Source organism: Glycine max, chromosome 13 (genome assembly GCF_000004515.6).
Source record: "Glycine max cultivar Williams 82 chromosome 13, Glycine_max_v4.0, whole genome shotgun sequence".
NCBI lineage: Eukaryota > Viridiplantae > Streptophyta > Magnoliopsida > Fabales > Fabaceae > Glycine > Glycine max.
Genome location: NC_038249.2, coordinates 4,198,228 through 4,203,916, shown reverse-complemented (window position 1 = coordinate 4,203,916; position 5,689 = coordinate 4,198,228).

Genomic DNA, 5,689 nt, shown 5'->3' with positions numbered 1-5,689 from the left:
TCCTACAAGCTTGAGATGAGGAAGTGTTGAAGGGTGAAACTTCCTGCTTTTATTGTTGACCACAGAGTGGTACCTGGAGATATGTCGCGGGGGTCAGGAGACCTTGGGGACGTCAGGTGGGGTGCTATTGCCCAAAACCAAGCTTGACCAATCCCGACCCAACCCGGGCATAGTCGGTCAGTGAGAACCTGTGATGTACCTAAACAGGCGAGCTCCTGGCAGTCAACAGATAAAAGGAACAAAGACCACAAAGCAAGGAGGCTTGTGGTGGCTGGCCAGCTGTGAATTTTGTGTGACATGTGGATTGTGGTCTCTGGTAATCGATTACCAAGGGTGGGTAATCGATTACAAGGCTTAAAAATGAAGACAGGAGGCTAAGATGGTCTCTGGTAATCGATTACCAAGGGGTGTAATCGATTACCAGGCTTGAAAACGAAGTCAGGAAACTAAGGGAGCCTCTGGTAATCGATTACCAGCCTGTGTAATCGATTACACAGAGGGATGGGTCACTGGTAATCGATTACCAGGTATCTGTAATCGATTACACAGTGCATTTTTGCATATTTCATGTCCTGAGGCTGTGTAATTCAAGTTTAGCCTCTGGTAATCGATTACCAAGGCTGTGTAATCGATTACCAGAGATGAAAAGCCTTAACATACCCCTTTTAAATTGCATGTAGTGGTTATGAAACGTATTGTGCGGCGGCATAGTTAGATTCTTGTGAAAGAGTCTACCCCTTTCTTTTCCTTCTTGTAGATCATGATGGCGGCACAACTAATCCGTGATCGAGTGGAGATGGAGTGCCTAGAGGGAGTTTGGGAGACCCTCGAAGGCAACACGAGGTGCCGATTTCGGGGCACCATTCGATTCACGGCTACTTCTTTGGTGCATCCAGATGAACTTGCACGGACGCTTCAGCGCACGGTGGAGTGGATACTACCCACGCCTACACCATATCGTCTAGTGGAGCCCGTCCAAGTGATCGAGGTAACGTCATCCGAGGAAGACCCCGAGGAGGATCTGGAGGAGCTACCTCCTGAGCCTGCTGTGGATGCCCTTGACTCTCTAGAGGGTGATGAGGATCCACTTCTTGAGGTGGATTCTCCCGAGGAAGTCATGTCGGCATCTGAGGCAGACTCTACGGAGGATAGTGGCCCGGGGGAGATGGCGATCAGCGGAGGCTCTTCATCCTAGTGGACAGCTTTTTGGATTAGTTTTATATACTTTTTGAGGGTGGGTGTATCTAGGACTGACTGTTAGGTTTACTCTTTTGTTTTTGTATGGGTAGACCTGATGTATAGGAATTTGATGATTGTATACATGTGGCTGAAGCCACCACTATGGACACATTTGCTTTGGATGACACTGTGTATTTTGTAAAACTCCCATATTTTGGACAGCCTTAAATGATGAATGTATTTATGATCAATCTTGTTACTCGAAATGAAAGCATTTGCAACTTTATTTGTGAAAGAGTTTATCGACCGTATTTTATTCTTTATTTTCACGTGACGACCTAAAGTAATGGCTGGTACATTCTTCCTTTTGAAATAACAAATTAGTTTAGAGATTATGAGTGGTAAGAAAGAAATGACTCCGAATAGAGTTGTGAACTGGCCATTCAGGACTCTATAGTGAGGATTTTCCTTCTAAACCTTGTTTTGGTGAAAAGAGAAAGAAATGAAAAAGAAAAAGAAAAAAAAACAAAATTTACTATGGTTTTTGTTAATTACTATTAAACCAGTCATTATTTTGGGGACGCCACAGCCATTGTCTAATAGCTTTAACGCGTGACACAAGACCGTTATTGTGTAGAGAGAGAATGGAGACCACAAACACTTTTTGCATCATATCCTCAAAGAAGTATAGTTTTCAGTGTTGCCTAGTGCTTAGAGTTGACTTTCATTGTATGAATCGAAAAAAAACGTTAACAACATAAGACAAAAGAAATTAAGAATGTCAAGACAAGACAATTTAAATCTTCCCTTTTGTGCGCTATGTCATGAGTTTCTTATTGAGCTTATGGACATTACTTTCATGTGAATGTTTTCAGTAGTTGAGGATTGAGTAATTGTTGCATTGCTTTTCTACTATGAGCCAAGTGCTAAAGCACTTGTCTTTCTGAGGACTGGACACTACAATAGTATCGTCAAATGATTGATACTTTGCCTATCATCCAGAGCTTTTTAGTTCATGTTTTTTTGCTTGTATCCCACAAAGATATATATGCACCTGTAACTCAAGCATGAAAAGTTAATACATAGAATTTATACTTTGTTAGCATCAAAACCTCATAAATTAAATTGTTTGGTGCGATCCAATGTAACTTGGATGCAGCCAGACTTAACACCTAAACTTTTGTTTGACCAACCAAGGTCCCTAAACTTTTACATATTCCCATTTTTAAGTTTGAACCCATTATTTTTATTTATTTAACCAAATTTCAAAGACCAAAATCCGATTTCTTTCAAAAGTTTAGGGACTAAAAACCTTAATGGAAAAAAGTTAGGGGACCTTAACCAATCAAACTTTTGTTTAGGAATAAAAATCAATTTTCGAAAAAGTTGAGGGACCTTGACCAGTCAAACTTTTGTTTAAAGACTAAAAATCAAATTTCAAAAAAGGTTTAGGGATTAAAAACTTAGTTAACCAATCCAATCCTTATAAGAGAGAAATAGTTCAGGACCTTCACTAGTCAAAACTTTAACTTATTCACACACTTTAATAAAATTAGTTAATAATATTTTTTTAATAATTTATACTATTTTGTCAAAATTATCCTTAAAATTATTGAGACTAACCATTTCTCTATTTTCACTTAATTACTTCCTAACCTAATTAATTGATATGTACTGATCTTCTTATTCAATCCTTATAAGAGAGATAATACATTTATTTTTTTTACTACATAACATTTATTGTAAAGTAATTTAGGATACTTTGGTCAAAAAATAATTAACGCAAAAGAAAACTTGAAAAAAAATCTTATAAAAGAAAACAAACAAAATTGAAAAAAAAAGTATTGTATTTATGGACAAAAGGAGTATAATTTAATCTCTGAAAAAGTAAAAATTTTGATTTAGTATCTAAATATATAAAAAGTGCAATAATTATATTTTTTTCGTTAAGTTTCATAGGACCAATTTGACATTAAATTATATTGTATGAGGATCAATTTGATATTAAATTATAAAGTTCAAGAACTAATTTGTCATTAAGTTGTAATTATCACAATTTTTGCATATTCAAAAACTAAATAAATTATATTCTTTCAAAGACTAATTACTTAGTGAGGCCTTGCACGTAGGATGAAATACGAGATGAGAAGAGTTTAGTTGGGATTTTACTGGGAGAGTGAAAGAGCATAGTGCATATAGAAAAGTTTACTTGGGATTTTACTGGGAGAGTTTAGTAGGGGAAATATGAAATCCAATATGATCTCATGTAATAAAGAATTTATTAGTATCATGATGACTATCAAAAACAAAAAAAAGGGAGAAAATTTTGCTTAATGTGCAAAACGTTTACAAGAATAAAAGAAAGAACAACTATCTATCACAAAAATAACAAAGGATGACTAACTAAAAGAATAACCAAAGAAAGCACACACTCATGAAGTGCTAAAAGTGACAATTGAGCTTCGCTCATCAGTGGGCTAAGTGCGCATCCACCGCTAAGCGCAACTTCAGCGCGCTTAGCGCCACAGAAGAATCTGGCAGAGCATCAATATCAAGCTCGCGCGCTAAGCGCGAGATCAGTGCGCTAAGTGCAGCAGTTGTCTTCAGCTAGGCTCAGTGCACGACTGGCGCTAAGCTCAAATCCACTTACTCGCGCTAAGTGCAAGGGTGGCACTAAGCGTAACGTCGCAAATTCATAGCCTATTTAAAGCCTGTCTTGTGCAGAATTAGGGTACATAATTTCAATAACACTTTTGCACAGAATTCCAGAGCACACCATAGTGCCTATTTTGGGAATAGAGCTCTGGAGGCAGCAAGAGGAGCACCTTTTGCAAAGATACCTAGGTTTTGTAATTTCATTATTGTTAGGGGTTTTCTGTAATGGCTGACTAAACACCCTTGTTGGGGATTTCTAAAGAACAGAAGAATCTGGCAAAGCATCAATATCTAATTGATTGTGTTTCTTGTGTTCAATGCTTCTTTCAGTGCTTACATTTTGTATGCTCTTGGTCTGATCAACCATTTGTGTGCCTGGTTAGGTGACTTTAGCATTGGGAAATGTAATGTTGCCTTAGAACTTGAATGAAGCAGGATTGAAACTTAGTCTTAAATGAGGGATCTGCGGATTAAGTTTTGGTTTTAAATATGTTGTTACAATAATGTTGTTTGGTTGAAGTCTAGTCCAACAAGAGGGATCTGAGGACCAAGCTTAGGTTAAATTAGTCTAAACTTTCGTAAGCTATTTAAGCTGAGTCTAGTCCAACAAGAGGGATCTGAGGATGAAGCTTAGGTTAAATTAGTCTAAACTTTCGTAAGCTATTTAAGCTGAGTCTAGTCCAACAAGAGGGATCTAAAGATGAAGCTTAGTTTAAGTTAGTCTAAACCTATGAGGGTTGTCTAAATCAAGCCTAGCCCAACAAGAGGGATTTGAGGACGAAGCTTGGATTGATTCAGTCTAACTAGGGATCGAGGTTTAATAATTTAGGCTACAACATAGAACACAAAAGCATGATTGATTAGAGAAACATCTTTATATACATCAGCTAGTTTGTTAGAAAGACCCAACATCTTTACCTACTGTTGTCAATCTTACTTACTTGCATTTTTATTGTTTTTAGCTTAAACTTAGTTTAATTTTGTTCTAAATCATCTATTATCAATGTTTCTTTCAACAATGCATTATTTCTAAATTCAACCCTATCTAAGACTAGTTCCATGAGTTCGATACTCGGATTTATCCATGAGTGCGCTTTCCGACAAATCGAATTTCCCTTGAACATATTTGTATAAAGAAAAAGTGGACCAAAATATAATCGCAAGGGAAATCCAACAAAGTATTTATGGCACCGTTGCCGGGGAACTAGATTCAAGAAGAGTTTAGTTCAGTTTTACCGCATTGCTTTATATTTTTCTCTTTGGTTCATTGATTCTTTTGTTCATATTTTAGTTACTATACATTCATTGTTCTTTTGAACTGGATAATTGTTGTTTTGTTTTCTTGTATGCAAAGAAGATCTATTGCAGGTGATTTGATTCCTATTGATTTGGAGATTAACGCCACTTATAGAAGGCGTAATTTAGAGAGAATCAACTTTTTTTTGCAGGATTTAGAAGCAGTAGCAACTCCAGAAGAAGAACCTCGATCTTCCAAGGCATCTTCTAGTTTTCCTATTGCAGGGCATTCTCATATAGAACCTGTTGAAGACTCAATCATGGCTGAAGAGCCAAGAAGAGTAACCCTGGAGGATTATTCAAGTTCTATTGTGCCATAATTTTTCACCAGTATAGCACAACCAGAAGTTCAAGCTCAAACAATTACATATCCTCCTTCTTTGATACAACTAATTCAAAATAATCTGTTTCATGGTCTACCCAATGAAGACCCTTGTGCTCACTAGGCCACCTATATAGAGATATGCAATACTATTAGGTTGGCGGGTGTGCTTGAGGATGCAATCAGGTTGAGTCTATTCTCCTTTTCCTTAGCTGGAGAAGCTAAGAGATGGCTTCA